Source organism: Bemisia tabaci, chromosome 8, assembly GCF_918797505.1.
Source record: "Bemisia tabaci chromosome 8, PGI_BMITA_v3".
Classification (NCBI taxonomy): domain Eukaryota; kingdom Metazoa; phylum Arthropoda; class Insecta; order Hemiptera; family Aleyrodidae; genus Bemisia; species Bemisia tabaci.
In genome coordinates this window covers 30264013-30285874 of record NC_092800.1, presented here as the reverse complement: position 1 = coordinate 30285874, position 21862 = coordinate 30264013, and the positions used below count along the sequence as shown (strand labels likewise).

General features: G+C 42.1%; 1 protein-coding gene across 1 annotated transcript in view; it reads right to left on the bottom strand.

The window, feature by feature from the left end:
* Positions 1–21862, bottom strand: part of pb (homeobox proposcipedia) — a 107958-nt gene that overhangs the window by 23252 nt on the left and 62844 nt on the right.

Here is a 21862-nt window from a genome sequence, read left to right as displayed (position 1 = left end):
ACCATGTTGGCGTCAAAACATATCGACGGTGTAAGTCGGCAACCACATAACTCGGTTTGCGACGTCGCCGGCTTCCTGTCATACTACACTTTTTAAACAGAAAACTACTCAACGGCAATTTTTTATAACTGCCGTGATTTTCCTTCTTTGTGCGAAGAAAATTCTGCATAAACTTCAAGGAATGATGTCAATTTGTTCTCCTTTAAAACAAATAACATAGTGGCGGAGATTTTCAGACACCGCGAAGGAGATATGTGATTGCGGACTTATGCCGTCGATATGGAAAATAACTATCTTAAAAGGTTACCCGAAAAAAAAGTCTAAAAAAATCCAAGTTGTCCTTAATGGTCACCCTATGTGAACAAGCCGATGCAGCGCGGCTCTGTTCTTTTCCGACACTTCATAGATGGGCGAGCACGAAATAGAGACGTTCGGATACCCTGTCCCATACTCCCATCCGCGATGTAATTCCTCACTTAATTAACTTTTTCATCGCCCGGTTGTGCGCTTAGGTTATCGGTGATTGGCTATCCCCAACTGATTAATTGTTTCTTGTCTCAACCTCCTGCCTCGTTGCCAAGTCCTTGACATTCAACCGGGCGGAATAGGTTTTGTGCCAAGTTCTGTACTGCCGTGCTGAGAAAAAACGCCGTATGAGCCCTCAGACGTTGTAAAATTGCCTTTAACAAAACCTAAATTACCTGGGAAACTTATCAACATTTTTTTTTATATTTTTCAGGAAACTCCCCTCTTACTTTGATCTTAAATATTTGAGAATTTACAAGAACAAACTCGCAATTTTCCCCAAAAATTAATATTTTATCGGAGGAAATTTGACAACCATCGAATGTTCATATAACGTTTTTCCTTACCACGGCAGTGTAGATTTCTAGCTACTTGTGAGTCGGATTATAAGACCCATGACGACTCAGATCGGAGTATCTGAGTTTTAAGCTGTGAAAAAGTGTATCGTGGTGCATTACAGTATGTCAACATTGTTATGTCTAAGTTTTTACACAACACACACACAAAAAAATCAAGTTTTTCCCTCCTTAATTCCCTTTCATCTTTCAAATTGAGTGTTGGGTCAAAGTGGAATATTGCGAAAGAAAAGTTGGGTTCTCGAAGTCTATCTTATTTATCTCGTCCTCAAGTGGCACTTTCTGGAGGATTGGATCCTGAATTTTCCTCCCTATTGCCCTGAGAGAGGGTTAAAATGTATCCTCTTGCATAGAAGGTCCTCATCATTAGGAACGATCCTATAGGTAAATCCAGAGAAATTCGCGGTCCCAGCAGCTAATTCGGTCATTTCGGCCAAAGCACAGAAATCGCGGCTCAGCATTCCTAAGTTTCAGGTCCGGCCTAAGTATTTAAACTCTGGCTGCCAAGCTATTTGGGGTGCGAGTGGTGCCGATTTTTCATTTTTACAGCAAAGTAAACGGTGTTGCACAGGGCCGGATTTACCTACTTACCGCCCATGGGCCGCCTGTATTTTGCCGCCCCTTTTCATTCGTTTTGAAACATCAATAAAAACCATCAAGTGAACGATCCGGAGGGGGAGGGGTGCACAAGACGCGTTTACTTGTGTTGAAAACATTTTTTACGAAATCCCTGTCAACACTACTAGCAAAAGTTCACGGAACTTTGCGCGAAAGATAAGTTCCGTAAACCTATCTCTATGTGGACAAGGCCTTCCATTTATAAGAAATGACCAAGAAGTTATGAAAGAACAAACATAAATGTGGTTTTATAAGTTTAACTTCTGCCGCCGCGCCGCGCTGACCGCACTGTGTATGATGCAATGCGTGAAGTATTCATGGAGTCTTGTAGGCGCTAATATGTGTTACATGCCGACCGCTACGCCGAGGGCTTCTCCTTTTCATCTAAAGTCCTCGTCATCATTGCTCTCTGCGCCGCGCCGTTCCAGGCCAAATTGCGTGTTTGGTTTCTCCTGGAAATGAGAAATTTTGTCACCTTTTCTCGTAATTTTTTTCTGAATCCAATTTTTTCCATACCTAAATTTAAAAAATTGCAAAATTTGAACCATCAAGAACTGATTTCAGCAAAAATCCGATTGAATCAAGAGTATTTTTTCTCATCGATGTTTTTAAGAGTCTGGACTCTAGATCCAATGTGTTTTTTTTTCCCCAGTGATTCGTTGCCAGTGCGAATCTAAGGTGGCTGGAACCGCGTTGGCCTGCGAACCCCACGTCGGACTAGATCATGGCGTTGGGTAGCGGCCTCGGGCGATCCATCGGACGACGCGTCGATGGCATCAACATCGGCGTCCGATCGACGGAGCGGTGGGAGCCGGTGGGGCCGGGGCGGCGGTCGTCCATCCATCAGCCGGGGCAGAAGACGGCCGGATCCTCCCCCTCTCGACTCGGACGTATTTGTTAGCGTCAACGCTTAACTTTTTCAAAACCGCCCCCGAATTATTTCTCCTGCCCGTCGGACTCGCCGCGACGCCCGATCCCATCCCGCGCGGGCTCTGGAGACTCGCCGCGCTTCAAATGAGCAACATTTGTTAGGATCGCTTCTTCGTCGTGCAAACCAAAAACGACGTATGTGCACTTAGATATTGCCAAATTTCCTTCGATTAAATACAAATCATCCCAGGAAAGTCATATTTTTCTTCTAATTTTTCAGCACATTTTATTCGCAATTCGATATTTAATTGGGTACCTGTATACTGGAGAATATTGCCACCCCAATCTTTTTACGACAGAAAAAATGTGCCGCTCTCTGATTGGTCGGTTATCATGGAGCCCCACTGTATCAAACCCCAGCCCTTCCGCTCCTAGTTTGGCCCAATGTAAACAGACAAGATGGCGGAAAAGTTCTACAAAGTTCTAGACGTGATTTTGGGTGTGATAGAAATTTTTATACATCAAACTTCTGAATTGAGTTCGGACCGAACTTTGATTAATATTTTTGCCGAAAATTAAGCTCTGAGTGTGATTATCATTCATTTCTCAGCCGATAATACGTATGTGTCTCTGGGTCGGGTTTGTTTACATTCGTCCAACTTTGGATCTCCATAATAGCCTGAAACTGATGAACCAATCAGAGAGCTGCCCAGAGATGGCAATACTCTCCCGTATATAGGTACTCTAATATTTAGTGCTTGAGAATTCCAAAGACAAATATCATAACATTCATAGAAAACGCAGACTTTTTACGGAAGAACTTTGGCTACCTGCGAATGTTCATGCGGTGTTTTTCCTTACTGCCCTGATTGGGGCAGTGTGGAGCAAAAACGCGATGAGACGTTGATGCCACGTCGTGGATCAGCGCAAGGCTATTGGAGTTATCGCAGGTGAAATTTGGCAATTGTGTGTGCAGTGCAACGATCTGCAATTGATCGGAAGAGAGCTGCAGTGCGTGCAAGAAGTGAGCTTTTCAATTTTTCGAGGAAGACAAGGATGCAGAATGTGCTTTGCATGGATGTACGTGGTTTTGTCTTTAAGTTATACTCCTATTCATCCTTTCTAATGATCGAAATTGAGCTTTGATACGAGAAGTATCTATTCTCTGAACAAAACAAAAAAAAAAACAAAAAAAAAATCATGATAAATGAAAGAAATAATTTCAACTCTAGCATAACATGTTCCCCTCATGGTATGGCGAGTTGATTTGTCAACTTGCCATACCATGAGGCCATGAGGCCATGAGGCTTAGTAGTATACCAAGAATGGTATACTACTAAGGTTTGAGGCTTAAGGTTTCGAAGCATGGTATTCCGAACAGGTATTCCTCAGTGAATATGAAGGCAATTAACAGTACATTTTTCGGCAAAACCATTCTATGCGACTAAACTTTACGATGAAGTGATTAGTCTCCGATATACACTGCACCAAATTTTAAAATTTACATCGATCAGGTAGGAAATATTTCAGAAACCATAATTTAAAGTTTTATTTCAGGGGATATCACTGTTTCCGGATGGACGGCAGGATACATCGTTTGGATCCCATTTTACAAAAAGGAACTACACAGATTCTGGATTAGTCTAAAAACAACGTATTCAATATTAATGTTTCTATGCTAGAGAGTGTTTTTACACATACGCCAGAAAATTGTATTTCCTAGTTGAAAAATGAAGTTCATTGGTCTAATCATGACTGATGAACGTTGCCAATCAGTTTTTATCGGTTTATTGATTAGCCTAAGTGTTATTTCTCGAGAAGATTGACTAAAATATCATTAATCAGAGACAGAATCAAGAAAAGTAGCTGAAGCTTAATCAAAACTGACTGCGAAAAAACTTCGAAGACTTTAAACTTGTAAAAAATTAGTCAATTTCCATTTCACCTGAATTTTTTCAAGAACTCAAAAAATGAAGAGCATCCTGCAGGCTGGGCTTAATAGAACACCAAGAACGGAGGGCAAATTCGTCGCAGCATGACGTAATCAAGGGGTGCGGCTTTTTTATAACCTGCGATTATACACCCCCAACACGGAAAAGGCACTGCAATATGTTGATAGGCGAATTTAAATAAGCGTATGCAACAGCCGGAAAGAGAATATGCTCTCTACCTGCAGACGGAACATCGACTCGAAAATAGGAACGGAAAATTAAAAAGTTAAATTATCCACGGAAATACTTCGTTTTCGTCGGTGAGACTTCCAGGAGTGGAGGGAGGCGGGGGGGGGGGGGGGCTGTCGCTGGAGCAGAATCGGAGGGCGGACGCGAACAAGATTTGTATTTTTTTTTTGTTTCTCCGATTTTCTGCTTTTCTTTATTTTCCCCGAGTCACTTTATCGCTGGATGTCGCCGGGCCTGAATTTTCCTCCCGTTTAAACATGCATCTAAAATTATATAAAGAGAAACTTCCTCAGCTCGTATTCTGCCGCGCTAAGGAGGAACGCCGTATGAACATTCGAGCGTTGCCAAATTTCCTTCGATAAAATGTTTGTTTTTGAGGAAAGTTATGAATATTTTTCCTTTATATTTTCGGAATCTTTAGGTGAAACTGCGCGGAAAATTACCTGAAAAATTGGGAGGAAAATATTCATAAGTTTATCAGGAAATTGGCGTTTTATCAAAGGAAATTTGGCAACGCCTGCAGGTTTTTACGGCGTTTTTCCTTAGCACGGCAGTATTATGAATTACAAAACAAGGAAGTGAGTCTGGTGAGCGGAGACGCGGGAAGTGGGGCGGATTAAAAAAGTACGGGGGTTAAGTGTGGGTGCGGAAAACCAGAGGCTGGAGGGGGTTGCGGTATTCGTAGCGTCTACTTTATGTTGAGATTTTTTAATGCTTGGTTGATTTTCGAATTAATTTCATTTTGTCTTATGGCGTGTGTATCCCTTTCCATTCGGCTGCCGGTTTTCAATTCTGTTTTGATTATACAGATCTTTTCCCTCCTTAGTATCACAGTTGGTCTTTTTTTTCAACCTCATTCTCTTGCGTAAATCTCCTAATTTAATCGATATTATTCCATAAATTGATGAATATATTTATTTCAATATTTACTTCTTGAGTATCCTCCCTCCGTTGTATCAGAGTTGTTACTTTTTTTTTCAACCTCATTTTCTTGCGTAAATCTCTTAATTTAATCGATATTATCCCATAAATTTATGAATATTTTTATTTCGATAGTTACTTCTTGACGCTTTGGACTTTTTTGCGAGAACTGATACAAGCTACCATCGAAGTGATAGATAAAATGCTCCTGAGAAGAAGCTGTTTAATGTTTATGGACCATCTATAAAAATAAGACCTCCGGTATATATGAGCACCATTGATTTTGCCAAACAGCAGTTCTTTTACCACAAATCTCTCCTGAAGGAGAGGACTTCATTACAATCAAATCGAATTTTATAGTCATAACTGTGAAAGTTTCCTTGTCGCAGTGAAATTTTGTGTTTTTTCCTCGCGGCAAGGGAGCTTTCGACTCAGCACGCTAAATAATTCCTTTGATCTTCACTGGAAAGAAAGAAGCTTGGATCTAGAGCCCAGACTCTTAATAATATTGACAAGGAAAAATACTCTTGATCTAATCCGACTTTAATTCCGTTAGATTAGGTTAGGTAGGTTAGGTTAGGTTCGAAGAGCCGAGCCTCTTGATTTAGGCGGATTTCCTTTTGATTCAAGCAAAAATTCCGATTGAATCATGAGTATTTTTTCTTGTCAATGTTTTTAAGAGTCTACTCTAGATCTATGTTATTTTTTCCCAGTGTTTTTTCTGCGATATAGTGAAAAATTGCCATAAGAGAATAGTTTTCCTTCCTTGTAATACATACATATCCACCCTATGTTTCCACCGCATGTATTTTCAATTTGCCAACAACGGTCCACGTTTCCCCAGTCAACCGTTTCTGCTACAATCCTCCGTTCTGATGAATCGATTTCAAATGTCAAGAAGCGGTGGTAGGCATGTTGCGATGGTTACGTCAGCTCTACGTATGACAACCGTAAGTCCATTCGTCCGTGAGCCACAGTTAACACCTTCTCTTACGCGTTTCAAGATCCATCTCGGGACGGAGTTACTACCCCCTCCCGCAAAACTGCGAAGCCAAGATTGCGTAGGCGGTGTTTGCAGACGCGCAACCACCGCGCCGGTCGTCACCGGTGTCAAGTCACCGTTGATCGGTGAACGACGAGATCCTATCTCGCATCGGGCGTATGTCTGAGTTATGACGCGCGACGTCGCGGAAGGGGGGGGCGACTGGGGGGGGGGGCGGCCCCCACCTCGCCCGACGTTGAGAACACGAAAGCTGAGACAAGTGACGTGCACATTAGCATATTTTAATAATAACTTAAATGTTAAACGCACTCCTCTGGCCGCTTTTCAGCATCCTTTAACCCCCGCCCCCTCCCCCGCCGGAGACCCACGCCAAGCTGCACCCGGAGGGGGGGGGGGGCGCCATCCCTCCCGACGGAGTTTTTCATCGCCATCCGCGCTATCTCCGTTCCCTCTCCTCGCCGCTTTTCCCCCCAACTTTTCCTTCTTATTTTTAGTTTTATTTCTTCTTTTTTTTCAGTCGGGAACTTCCTCCCGGCGGTGACACTCGACTCAATATGGTACCTATTTTTGTGAAATGCGTTTTTTTTTTTCTTTCGCTCCGTTCTTTTTCACGGAGGAATTTTCCGATTCTTACCGTGCGGGGCGAAACGTTTTAAATATTCCGCACACCGAGCGATTCTTTCGGTGTGGAAGGGAAAGCTCAACGAGAATCTAACATTGATATCGATCCAATTATGAGATGAATGAAGTGTGTAGAAAAAGCCCATTGAACAAGTGGCCCTTTCTTGGGGGATCACTGGGATTTTATTCAAATGTAGCTTCAGATAATCCTTACGATGAGACATACTCCTCCACTAAAAGTTTTAGTTTGAGTTCAAAGCTCGTTTTGGCAATTTATATCGTTGCAATTAAGTTCACATTTCTTACCATTGAAAAATTCTAATATTTTGATGCTCCGTGGTGTAAAATACAACTTTAGTTTTTATTTTTCTTTTAAGGCACAGTAACATCAACGCATGATAATATTGATTATGGTGTGTTTGAATGATCGGTGTATGTTACGTTGATGATTGAGTTGTATCAATAAAAAATTGAAATTTTTTACTTGCATACATTTTCGAGTACGAGGGTCATCCAAAAAGTAAGTTCACCCATTTCATATCTCCGAAACTAAAAGGGATAAATCAAATCGGTAAAAAAGGACTTCTTACTTATATCCTCAGCTCTCCAAAGGTACCAAGATTTTTAAATTTGGACCACTGGTTGCCGAGATATTCGATTTTTACGTGAACAACTCCCGGCCAGTTCCGTCCACCAAACGATGCGCTGCGATTCCCGTCAAGCTACCTGAATTGACTGTGTTCCCCACATATCTACGTAGGAACAACCAACTCAAATATTCTAAGATTGGCTTTAAAACAATCTTACCTTATTTTTCGATGTAATTTCCGTTCCTTTAGATGCATTTTTCATAGCGTTTCTGAAGCTTCTTAATGCCGTTCTCAAAGAACACTTTTGGTTGACTCTTGAACCAGCCATTGACTGCTTCCATCACCTGCTGATCGTTCTCGAAGCGCTGGCCACCTAGGTGCTTCTTGAGTTGCGGAAAAATATGATAGTCAATCGGGGCAAGGGCTGGAGAGTATGGAGGATGAGGTGACACCTCCCACGCAAATTTGTCCAACAAATTTTGGGTCTCTTTCGCCGTGTGAGGTCTGGCATTATCGTGAAGGAATAGGGGACCACGAGACAAGAGACCCGGTCGCTTGTTTCTTATTGCCAATCGCAACGAATTCAATATTCCACAATACCGTGGTGCATTGATTGTGCACCCTTTCTCCAAATAATGGACGAGAAGTACTCCTTGAGAGTCCCAGAAGACAAAAGCGACGCGACAGCGCGCGGTGCATCTCATATCAGCGCGTCATTTGGTGGACGGAACTGGCCGGGAGTTGTTCACGTAAAAATCGAATATCTCGGCAACCAGTGGTCCAAATTTAAAAATCTTGGTACCTATGGAGAGCTGAGGATATAAGCAAGAAGTCCTTTTTTACCGATTTGATTTATCCCTTTTAGTTTCGGAGATATGAAAGGGGTGAACTTACTTTTTGGATGACCCTCGTACAATGACCGTTGTGCAATAAAAATGTAAAGTCTTGATGGGAGTTACGGCGTTTTTCCTGTGGATAGCAGTATAAGTAAACAAATCTAAGTACAATTGCAATTATTCCCAGAGTTTCGAGTGGCTGGAGGAGGGGATGCTCGCCACTCACCACCGGCTGCGTTTTGTAAATTTGTAATGGCCGCTGGATAATTGAATCTTGGGAATCGGCGAGGGATGCGAGATGCGACCGAGGGAGATTTTGATTGACAGGTCAACGCCGACCAATCGTGCTGACGGAATACTGATGCTACAACCCCCTCCCTCCTCCCTTTTCCTACCCCGTCTGCTTCCTCCACCACCGACGACGCGATGCGACCATCCGTTGCCGGAAACCCTCGCGGTTGCGAGCCACTCTCGCAAAGGCTCCATTATTCAATTGAATCGGTTGTTTTCAAAGGGGAACAAGTCTTGAGCCTCAGTTAGCATGTCCTCTTAGGCAACCCAAGGCTCATGCAAAAAAGGACTTGTTCCCTTTCGAAAACAGCTGATTCAATTGTTATCATCGGCTCTCCAGAGATACAAGCCTTTCTCGAGGGTGGGATAAAGGATACAGGATACATGATAAACAATTATTTCTTTCGGACCTCCCGTTTTCCGCTTATTGACCGCGAGATTTCGACATTGGCCGGAGCCAGTGTATTCAAAACATTGTTTTTTCTCCGTTGAAAACCTATGGAAATGCATCGATTTTCGGAGGGGTCAGCGGGCTGACTGTTGAAATCGATAGACAAAGCTATAGGCAAAGAAGACATAGGAAGTATGGAGCGATCCTATTGGTTGAAATGGATGACTCTCCTAGACTAAGGGGGTAATCTACAGGGTCTATCTTGGGTTGCCATTAGTTAGTCTATTGCCAACCTCCTATGTCCATTGCAATCGCCCGCTTCCACCAAAAAGATCTCTCCGTATCCCTGTCGTTCGCTTTGTCCATCAATTTCATCAATCAGCCCGCAGGTGCTTCAACAAGAATCGATTATTCAAAACTAATTTAAATGGAGAAAAGCCAATGTTGCAAAATTGCTGGATACGCCTCTAGTTTGCAATGAGATGATAACTTTAAAGGCAGGGCAATTAGTTACGGGGCTACTATGTATTTAAGTTTACGAGCAACTTTTCCGGTGGACTCCGGTCCAAATATGTTGGGAGAAAAAACGCCGTATATTCATTCAAATGTTGCGACATTTTTTCCAGTGAAATTCATATTTTTTAAGAAAGCTACGGATACTTATTTTTTAGCTCTAGGAAGCTCAGAGAGGAAGCATCATGCATCCCTGAAATAATTTTTATCTATCTCAAATGAGACTTACATTATAAACAAAGAGCGAAATAAAGAAATTTCACTATCTTCGAATGTATCTAGTGCACAGAGTCGAATCTATAATTTTAGATTTTAACAGCCCCCCTTCATTAGTTACTGCCCTTCCTATTTTGCATAGAACGTACAGTATGATAATCTCAATGCCTGCACAAGAATTTACATTTCTATGCGTAGCCGGTGTTAGTTTCCCAGGACTAAGAGACTGCGGTCGTATCTTTATTTGTCGTTTATAATAATTGAGACGACAAAATTGAAATAAAACCAGAGCTTTGCACTCCGTTTAAGGGGCGAAAACCACGGGAGAAAAAAGAGGAAAGCATGTAATTTATAAGGGGTAGGTATTTCTTTCTAATTCCTCCCTCGGTTGCTGCGTTGTTGCCACCATGTCAAATACGAAATAATTTGTTCACTTCATGTGTATGTAAATTGTAACACTTCAGATGTTCCGTAACGCCCCCACAATGCAAACCTGGACCGATTCCAGGATGTCCTGATTTAATGGATGTCCGTGTTGCATACGTAACAATCTGAAGGCGCACTACACGCGTTGGTTGCAATTCGTTGGATTTGACACCAAACGTAACTTTTCCTGTAGGTCAGCGCCTAGATGTAACTATTCGTGCTTAATGAATGCCTGTATTGCATAAGTAAACTGCTGAAGGCGCGCATTGTTTTTCAGACATTAGTTGTGTGTCACTGGATACGAATATGATGCAAAATCTTAACGCTTCTTTTAAGTCAGCGCCTGGATGCGATAATTCGTTCTTGATAGATGCCCGGGTAGTTTGTCAAGAACTGAAAGAGAACACACTTATGGCATTATTTGCTACACTTGGGTGCAAATGAAACGATTTGCGTTCCATGGGTGTTTGTTTTATCTTCCAGTGGCGTGGAGCGCTTTGCAATGTATCGATTGATCTGTCATTTAAACCAATGGAAAAGGATCGATAAACATGGTGTTTGCAACGAACACCTTAATAATCGATTCTTCACCATACCTTTAAATTATGAAATATCGATTATCGACCATTCACGCCTCGCCAGTGTTATAATTACTAATATCGCAGGCACGCTGGACCTCCCCCCCCCCCCCCGGTGTAGGATATATGGATTACATTTTGCATAAGGAACCACTCTTTCTGGCCCATTTTAGAAACAACATACATGCCATTGGTTTCCCTATACAGATATGTGCTTTAATGGAAGAGCCAAATATAGTGGTTCCTTATTGCGAAATGTCATCCATATGTTAAGCAGCATTCTATGGGTGGGTGTATTTTACCAGATGAAACAAATTTTTTACAAAAATTTTGACGAATTAAAAGAAAAAGTACCCTCAAATATTGGGTTCACAAGCTGTTCAAAAGATATTCTCCACTGGAAAAAAAATAAAAAAAAAACACGTTGGATCGAGAATCCAGAGTCTTGAAAACATCGACAAGAAAAAGGACTCTTGATTCAATCGGATTTAAGCTTAAATCAAAACGAAATCCGCTTAAATTAAGACGCTTGGTTCTTGACTTAAGCTAGATTCTGATTGAATCAAGAGTACTTTTTCTTGTCGATGTTTTCAAGAGTCTGGACCCTAGATCCAATGTGTTTTTTTTGCAGTGTCAAAATGTACCAGCGATCAAATCATTATGGTTCTTGAAAGGTATAACGTTATTTTCGGCACGATCTGGCAACTTCCGGCGGCTATCTCACTTCCTCCCACGCGGCGGAAAAGCGCAAGGGGCATCGAGGAGAAAAACAACAATTTTTAATTCTTACATTTGTTGTTAGTTGTTAGTTTTATCGTGGCTATTATTTATCGCTTCCCCACCCCTCCCCGAACCCACCCTCCGGCTCGCCCTCCGACCAACCCGTTTCCTCACCCTATGCCAGCATTTAAATGAACCGCGAAACTTTTATTAAAGGCCTCCGTCCGTATCTATTTTTAATTTTTACTGTTTGAATTTTTTTGTTTGCCCTTTTCTCCCTCCGCGCCGGGTTCCGCTCTCTTCCTCCGGGTTCATGAAAAATTGGCTTCAACTTTTAGCCCCGTTAGCCCCACCGCCGTTTATATCTCAATTCGTCCGCGCATAAACAGCAATTATATTTTCGACTGCATATAACACGCGCGTTTATGCGCTCGCTCTATAGCCACGATTTTATCTTCGCTGTGTTTTTAAATGCGGTGGGTGAGGATAAAAAAAAACATCGTCGCAAACGGATCGTATTCTATACGGATCGGCGAACAGTGGATCGAGTCAATAAGAGAGGTCCAACAAAATCTGGAAACTTTGGAAGCTTCTATTTTCAAAAATATGAAACAAAAAAGTTTGAGAGGGAGTCCATTTTTTGTTCGTAAAATTTCCTTTCAGGAACACCCCTTGAAACTGAATTTGTAACGAAATAAACATAAAAATTTGACATTTCGGCCGAAAATGTCATGTCCGGCTTTGTCATATAGATTGATCTACCATTTAAACCTATAGAGAAGGATCGATAATCAGGGTGTGCTAGATGAACACTTTAGTATTCGATTCTTTTACCATAGCTTCAAATTGGATGATATCGATAATCGATCATTCACGGATTCCGTTTTGCCACCGATTCTCAAAAGCCTTGTCTCCACTCGTCAAAATGGAAGCTCAAAGTGAAGAAACTGGCCAATCAAGTCCCCACTTTGAGCCACTTTGAGCTAGTTTGAGCTCCCATTTTGACAAGTGGAGGCAGCGCTATAGCATTACGCAATCTAAGCACGGCCCAATCACAACATTGTTCCACTCGACGAGGCAAGGGAACCGATATCGAGACCTGGCCCGGATCAATCACTTATACGCAGCGATATCCATATTCCGCGCTTTTGGAACACGTACGACGGGAAGCCTGAAACCTGTTGGCGGGGGCTCCGGGCGAACAACTCCGCCAACAAGTTTCGCGGGGGGGGGGGGGGGAGCCTGGGGCGGCCAGACCGAGAGGATCCCGAGTCATTAGTCAAAAATCGATTCGACATGTAAGATGCAGACGTGTGTTTGTGAATAAATAAAGGCAAGACAGGCACACGTGTGTTTTGAGGGTTGCCTGCCGGCGCGGCGCGTCAGTCGCGCGAAAACGTAGAGGTAGAGCCGGGCTCCGGTAGAGACGGGTCTTCCCGCGACGTGACGCACAGGCAGTGGGAAATCCTGATTCGATGGCCATCGATAGTGGAAATCGAGGGAACTCGGTCGAAAAATGTTTGGTTCCGAAAATGGTCAACTATGGGTAGAGAGAAAAGAAAGAGATGATATGGGTAGAATTTTGCAAAACGGAACCCAGAGCATTCCAACGTCGCTAAGATTGTGTAATTTTTCTTACCTTGCAAACATAAACTGATCATCTAAACAAATTTTATTTTTACTCCAAAGACACTATGAATTTAAGACGAAAATGGGTCAGTTGTGCAGGTCATAGAATTGTGTTTTGATGTTTGGTTCTTGCAGATCAGCAGAATAGAATAAGATCGTCCAAACAGCAACTTTCCACGTTCAAGCAAGATATCGCCCCTTGTGAAGACGAGTTTAGATCAGCAGAATAGAATAAGATCGTCCAAACAGCAACTTTCCACGTTCAAGCAAGATTTTGCCCCTTGTGAAGACGAGTTTAGATCAGCAGAATAGAATAAGATCGTCCAAACAGCAACTTTCCACGTTCAAGCAAGATATCGCCCCTTGTGAAGACGAGTTTAGATCAGCAGAATAGAATAAGATCGTCCAAACAGCAACTTTCCACGTTCAAGCAAGATATCGCCCCTTGTGAAGACGAGTTTAGATCAGCAGAATAGAATAAGATCGTCCAAACAGCAACTTTCCACGTTCAAGCAAGATTTCGCCCCTTGTGAAGACGAGTTTAGATCAGCAGAATAGAATAAGATCGTCCAAACAGCAACTTTCCACGTTCAAGCAAGATATCGCCCCTTGTGAAGACGAGTTTAGATCAGCAGAATAGAATAAGATCGTCCAAACAGCAACTTTCCACGTTCAAGCAAGATATCGCCCCTTGTGAAGACGAGTTTAGATCAGCAGAATAGAATAAGATCGTCCAAACAGCAACTTTCCACGTTCAAGCAAGATATCGCCCCTTGTGAAGACGAGTTTAGATCAGCAGAATAGAATAAGATCGTCCAAACAGCAACTTTCCACGTTCAAGCAAGATATCGCCCCTTGTGAAGACGAGTTTAGATCAGCAGAATAGAATAAGATCGTCCAAACAGCAACTTTCCACGTTCAAGCAAGATTTCGCCCCTTGTGAAGACGAGTTTTTGACGCCATCCACCGCGGTAGTGACAACCTTGGTTTCTTCCACCTTGTTTCCATCAGTCGGTATGACGCACACTAGCACTGGTTATTTAACACGAAACCCGGATGAAAGCAAAGTGGAAGAAACCAAGCAGTGTCTTTACCGCGGTGGATGACGTCAAAAAGCCGACTTTTCCATGGGCGGTATCTCGGTTAATGCAGAACGTAGAAAGTTGCTGTTTGGATAAATCTTACTATTTTTAGATAATCTAAAAGAATTAAGCATAAAAATACGATTCTTTGACCAGCGCAACTGACCTATTACCCTTGTAAATTCATTTTTTTGCAAAGAATGTATGTTGCACAATCCTAGCAACACTGAAATGCTCATGGCTCCTTTCTGCATAATGCAATCCATATGTTCGTTGTGATTTATAAGTAATACTTTCTCGTCTAGGTGCCCATCCCCCCCTCTTTTTTCCCGTAGATCTCCCTAAACCATCATAACTTTTTTATTCCCATTTCGCGCAATCATTAAAATGAAAGCGTGGACTTTTACACCAATTTTCAGCCACTAAAATTCAAGTTCCTGCCCGTTGTGCGGTGTGTCAGCGGCTTCCCGGCGAAACTTTCCAAGGAAACACATGTTGCGTATAAAACATAAACTACGTTGAAGGTAAGATTCTTGACAAACTTGCGAGGGGCGGCGAAACGCCCGAGCCGAGGGGGTTGCGACGTGGCGCTGGGGAAGGGTGCAAGTTGCACGAACTAACTAAACTTTATTCATCTTAAGATAAATATTATAAGTGTGTTATGCGGACGGAGCATTTGAATTTCGTATAAATAGGAAGACTCTGACTCGAAGCCGTCGGAATTTTTTCCGCCCCCACCTTGACTTTCTCTCATCTTTCCTACTTCTTTTCCATATTTTTTTTCCTTCGCCATCGACAGCAGCCATGCTGGGAATCTGATTTTGGAATTCGCGGTTGCGGTGCAGAACTTTGCGACTTATCTCGCAGTTTGAAAGAAGATGAGAAGTACAAATTCGGAGTCCCAACTTTTTTCGCTCACGCTCGTAAGTTCTTCCGTTTTTCCTCTTATTTTCCTCTTATTTGGACCACGAATGGCAGAAAGGAACCAAGCCATACATCAGCGATTGCTAAATTTATTTGGGCAATTTAATTTTTTACATAAAACTTTGTGCAGATTTTTATGCAAATTTCAGTGAATTTTTTGTATAACACGAAGCAAATTCATTAACATTTTCAAAGAAATCCGCATAAACGTTTTCTCGTAAAAAATTAAATTGCCCAGGCAAAGTTGACATTAACTGATGTGGCTTGGTCCCTTTTTGCTAAACGCGGTCTACTTCAAGGACGTTAAGGAGGAGTGGTTGTGTGACAACGCTGATGACGGCGCAGCGATACAACTATTCGTACATGATGAATGCCCGTGTTGCATCTGCAAAATTGAAGGCGCGATGACGCTAGGCGTGAACTCGCAATGCTCCGTTCTATGCTACCAGCAAGACGATTATTGAAAGTTAAAAGCAGCCCGGTAAGACATCGAAATACGATATATTTCATAGTTAAGATAGGGCTACTCTTGTCTTGCCAGGCCGAAAAAGTTTCAATAATCGAGCCACAGATTGCCTCTCATTTATTTGAAATTTTTTAATTTTTATTGTTTTTGTTGCTGACAATGAGCTCGTGGTGGCTCGAAAGGTCCTTGAAATAGAAGCCTTGTTCCGATTCCAAGGAAGAAGAATCGATCTTGTCAGGAAATTGGCGTGCCGGAAACAATTCAATCCAGTCAAGTTTTGAAAGATCGGTCCAAAGATCACTGCTGTCGTGCTAGGGAGGAACGCCGTATGAGCCTTCTGAACTTGCCATATTTCCTTCAACAAGTAACTAATTTACTGGAAAAATTTGCGAATGTTTTTTTTTCAACTTTTTTAGATAAATTTGTTTGCAATTTAATCTAACATCTCCGAAAATTCAGGGAAAAATATGCATAACTTTCCTCGGAAGAACGTATTTTATCCGGGAAAATTCAGCAACTCTCGAATGTTCATACGGCGTTTTTCCGTAGCAAGGCAGACTACGTGTAAGCATTTGGACCGAGTTTTAATTTTTAAATGAGCAATTTTATTTTTTCAACAGAACGTGAGTGCGGGCTTTTTTGAAAATTTTAAGGAATTTGCTTCTTACTATGCAGAAAATTTACCGAAACTTGCAAGGAAATGCCTGCACAGCTGTTTTCATGAAAAATTAAAGTGCCCAATTAAATTTGGCGATAGCTAACATGACTTGGTTACTCTGTGCTTAACGTGGTCCATTTGATACTGCTACCCTCAGATTAGTGATCAAGGGGTGAAACTACCACTAGCAGAAACAAGAGCGGCTCAGTTTGATTCCGAACACTTGCATCAGCCAACACGAGTGGAGTGTGTCCCTCCGAGGCGTGGATTCAAAAGACCCACACAAATCACGAAAAGGCTACCGTTGTCACCCGGACCGGACATGCAAGCCCCAAAACGCACATTGTTTCCGGCGCCGCCCGCGGTCCAGCGACCACAGTACGTCGCCCTTCTGACGTATGGGCGTATCTCCTTCTTCACATGAGCCCCGGAAACTATGGTGTCATATTGGAAACAGGGCTCAAGGGGAAATCGAGATAGGCTCCTATGTCAGAGGACGATGAGTTTCGCTCAAAGAGCACCGACCGCCACTGTCGTGTCGCAGGCGCGGGAGGGTGAAGGGTTGAGAATTGGCCAGCCTCTTGTTCTCAAGGAGTCCGAGGAGTGTGTGGGTGTGGGGCTTCGAAAATTTCCAATTGTTTCAAAACGTCAGGTCAGCGTGCATATAATATAGAGCAAACGGGGCACCGTATCCCGTGTCCCATGTCCCTATCCCTATACGAGTATTGCTTATCTAGATCACAGCGTTGCCAAGCTATGCACTGAAAAAAGGTGTTTGGCTCAAGCATGATTCTTGAATTTGCCGCCAAGAATTTTTTTATCTTGATTTAAACCGATTCAAGAAAAATAATGCTTGGGTTGAGCAAAAAAGTAGTTTATATTAAGCAGCAAAATTCTTGATTTCAGAAAAAATACTTCCGGGCGGCAAATTTAAGAGTTTTTTTCAGTGTATGTAAATCAACAAAAGTATTCTGCTGTGTTTCCTAAAATGTCGTTTCCCTTACGGAAGAATGTAACTATACATTTCTTTTTCGCCTTTTTTCTTTCTCTTGTAAAACATGTGAGTTGCGTTACTTCCTTAGGGGAACTATAAAGAGAGCCGTGACAATAAAATGGTCTAAATCGAGTTTTCTTCGGTATTATTCGATCTAATTTAGACGAATTCGCTGATTCAGCTGGGACAACGAAATTAGTCTAATTTGTATGAAAACGAGACCTGTGAGAAATCAGCAAGTGCGCATTGACGTTGTCTCGCACAAAACAGCAGCAAAGGGGCAGCTTTTTACAGAGATCTGTGCTAGTCAAGTGAAATTTTGACCATTTCTGCCAACTTCTAACATATTCGTTTGGTGTGTGTGTCCAAAATCCAACCAAGAAAGCATGCAGAAGGTAGCACTCACGGCTGTCGTGACTAACATGAAAATGAAAAAGGCCCTTTTTATATAGTTAAAAATGAAATTCGTTGATTTTTAAGTATCTGAACAATTTCTGATAGTCTTAGACTTAGTTGGTTTTGAGCGGTGTATTTTGATGAGGTCGAAAAATTTTACTCATTAAAGAAAATCTGATTTTTCGCGGACGGATTTTCTGGAGGCCAACCGGCAACCCCGTCAAAGGTCAGCCGCAGTTGGAGCGAAGGCAAACGTGAGAAGGGGTCCGGACCACTCCCGTATAGGTTGAGGAAAATAACAATGACCATTATTACGCTCTTTCTTAGAGGGATAATGCTATCAACGTGTCCGCAACATTTGGTGCCCCCGCCTTAACCACCCCTTTTTTGCATGTCGCCACTGACCACTCGAGCTCGCACTCCTCACTTCTGAGCTCCCTCCTCAACCCCCCCCCCCCCCCCTTGCCGCGTTTCTCCCTCGGGATCCTCTCCCCAAGGGTCTTGTTTATTGAGTTTATGAATTAATCGTCCGTGCTTATTAACTGCAGTTTGATTTGCGCCCGGAATTCCCTAACGCCAAATCGATGAGCTGAAAAAACCGGGGCCATGTCTCAGGGTTATCTTCCGTTTGGCAGTATATTAATAGGAACAGGATCCTTTAATTTTGATTTTATGCGCCTTTGGATAAGGTTTAAGTGTACGAAAATCAACCTAACTGCTGAAGTACGAAACCAAGTATCATCGTTGCGGTGTTTCAAAATGCCCGCATCTATTTTATTTTTTCGAGGAGGTATACAAGCCAACTTTGTAGCTTGATTTTCTCCCATATATACTGTTCTGCTATCGGAGAAGAAAAATCAAGAAAGTTCCCAAAAAATTATGTCGACTATAGTTCTCCAAGGAAACAATAAAGCATGACAGGAAGTCTGCAACGTCACAAACGATGGTACGTGGTTTCACACTTTGGCTATCGATATGTTCTCTCTTCAAAATGTCACCTGAAATTGGATGAGACACGGAAAGTCTGAAAATCAAATCTTTATCAAGATATGTACGAACGTACGTGGTTTCACACTTTGGCTATCGATATGTTCTCTCTTCAAAATGTCACCTGAAATTGGATGAGACACGGAAAGTCTGATAATCAAATCTTTATCAAGATATGTAAGTGGCTGCAACTAACATTCGTTAAATGGCAAAAATAAAAATGACATCGTTTACATAATGCAGCCTCCAATTGGATTACATTTTGCAAAAAGGAACCACTAGCATTGCAATGATGCTAAGATTGTGCAACTTCATCCTTTGCAATAAAATTGCGGAAATCGTGAAAAACTATGAAATTTATATGGTAATTTTTGTCTTAAATTCACAGTTTTTAGCGAGAAAAATAGAAACTATTAATGGATAATCGGGTTTTTCCTCCAAGACAAAAGAAGTTGCACAATCTTAGCAACATCGCAATGCTAGTGGTTCCTTTTTGCAAAATGCAATCCAATTGATCTGTGTCAAACATACTTGTTAATTTCTCCTTCAGAGCTCGATTTCAGAATTTCTCGTTGAGTGAATTGTTTCCTACGTACAATTTTGAAGAGAAATCAGCTGACTTTTTTTCTAGTCAGGATCTCGAGAGACTCCATCGTGTTCAAATAATGGATTTACAAGATCAGAATGTAATTGTATGCCCAATAATGGTACAGAAAAGATCTAAAACGCTCACAACATAGCGTGATACAACTATATCAACTCCTGCGTAGCCTACATTGCATAGGCGCTGAATTGAAGGCGAAATCAATGTCAGGTTTTTTCGCCTCTCCTTGGAGGCTTTCTTCCTCTCTTTAATTACACGTTTAACTGTAACTGGTGTATTGCACATAGACGGTGAACTTACCAGACCATGCATCTCGGTTCTTGGAAACTTCCGTGATTTTTAACTCTGCACGACGGTAACCCAAAAAAACTTCAAGGAATGATATTGATTTGTTCTCCTTAAAAAAATAAAATAGGAATGGAGATTTTTAAACACCGCAGACGAGGTCCTTACGTGGTCTAGTAGTTTCACCATATGGGAGAAAAAAACTGTCTGAGGAACGGCTAGATGAACAAGGTCTTAAACTGAAAATCCCTTAACACACTGAAAAAAAAGTTTGGTCATATGAACCAAAGGTCGGTGTTCCATATCATCCCAACAAATTCGGTTTGTCAAATCATCTATTCAGTTTGTCAAACCGAAATTTCGGTTTGTGTAACCGATCTTTAACGGTGAAGTGAACCGACGAAGAAAGCTCTATCTCATGAACCATATGTTTAGTTTCACAACCGAATGTTCAGTTCGACAAACCGAATAGTTGGGATAATATGGAACACCAAATTTTCGGTTTATATAGGCGAACTTTTTTCCCAGTTTAACGATCTTTACCGCAATGGACCAAATTAACTCCTTACGAAGATATTTAATGATTCTTGATGCGTGAATTGAAACCACCCGCTCATGAAAACTCAATGCTCTACGTGATTCACATCGCGCGCTAAGCGTTATCATCGACGTCTCAGCGATATATAAATCTGGCAACCTCAGTCCTGACGCTTTGGCTCAGCTATATCAAATTGCTTATAGTTTGAACAATACATGGTGGGAAATGAACATTGCTCGATTGAGAAGCTTGCTGAAACCGTTGTAGTGCGCGATTTGACTCACGTAGAGCTTTGAGTTTCTTGTGAGCGGCCAGTTCAAATTCCTCGTAACTGAGATGTGAAATAAAAACGTTAATATCTTCGCTAAGAGTTGGTTTCAATAACTTTTGTTGCGCGAATCGTATTCTACGTGACATTTTGGTTTAGAAACATGTATTAGAATGCTAAAATTCGTACCCTGTCTAGTGGTCCATTCTATACCAAATTCGGCAACCCCGCGAACTTCACCGCTGGCGCCCAGCGCGAGGAAACGGAAACCAAGGGTGTGTGCACTTGTGTGTACAGAAGGAAGGTATAATGTTTTTATCTGTGACCTGGAGCCGAAATGATGTAATTTATACCGCCCGAGGAGTGGACACCGACGCCGCGAACCGCGGTGGGGGTGGGGGGGGGGGGGGTCACTTAACAATTAGACCGGGCACCGCGGGCGGGACGCCGAGAAAAACCGAGGGTCACTCGCGCCTGCCGCGAGCGCGAGGAGGGTGTGCACTTAAAACAACCCTTTTACATTCCGTTTGCCTCTTTATTAATTACCTACTTTGTTTGCGCTCCTGTTGGCGAGGTCGCTAAAAATGTCACTCGAGCCTTGACTTTCAACGACCTCCGAGGATTAAGTGCACTATTCAGACGCCGATCTTTCGTCGGCGAGCCGGGTCTTTATTGGGTCTGGATCTACCCCTTTTCTTTGATTTCGTGTCTTGCAATTAGCCCGTCGCTGGAACGTAGGTTAACACGGAATTGTCGTTACGTGTGGAGCTTTTGAAACCTGTATTAAGTTGTTGAATTATAAAGGGAAACGAGGTACCAATGAATGAAGAATATTGGTTAACTACAATCGGAGTTAAAAATGAAGGAAGGAACATGACGATGGCCAGAGTGTGAAACCACGTATCTCCGTTTGTGACGTTGTACACTTCTTGTCATAGAGGAATTCTCAAAACATTAGGTTGACTGGTTTCCCAAGGAAAAAATGAGGTTTTTGTTCTTTGAAAAATCAGTCAACCTAATGTATCAACAATTTTATTGATTTTTTTTTTTTTTTTTTTTTTTTGTATAGTGGTGCGAAATTACAGTTATTCCCTGTTTCACATTGAATTTGGCTGTATAATGACATAAATTATTAATTAACTAACTTTGATGTGACTAAAAACATCGCAGCTGGATTCTTTTAATGCTTTTTTTCAGGGCATTGTCAAATTTTCCATTCCATTTTGCACAAACTTTTGATGCACTGGAAAAAAAAGTCACGGGCTACATAGACAATTCGTCCGTTCCGGGCTCAGGGTTCAGAAGTTCCAAGAGCATGAGCCGTGGCCTCAACGTCTCCGGCTGCTACGCCCCGAACTTTCGGCCTCTGAGCCCGG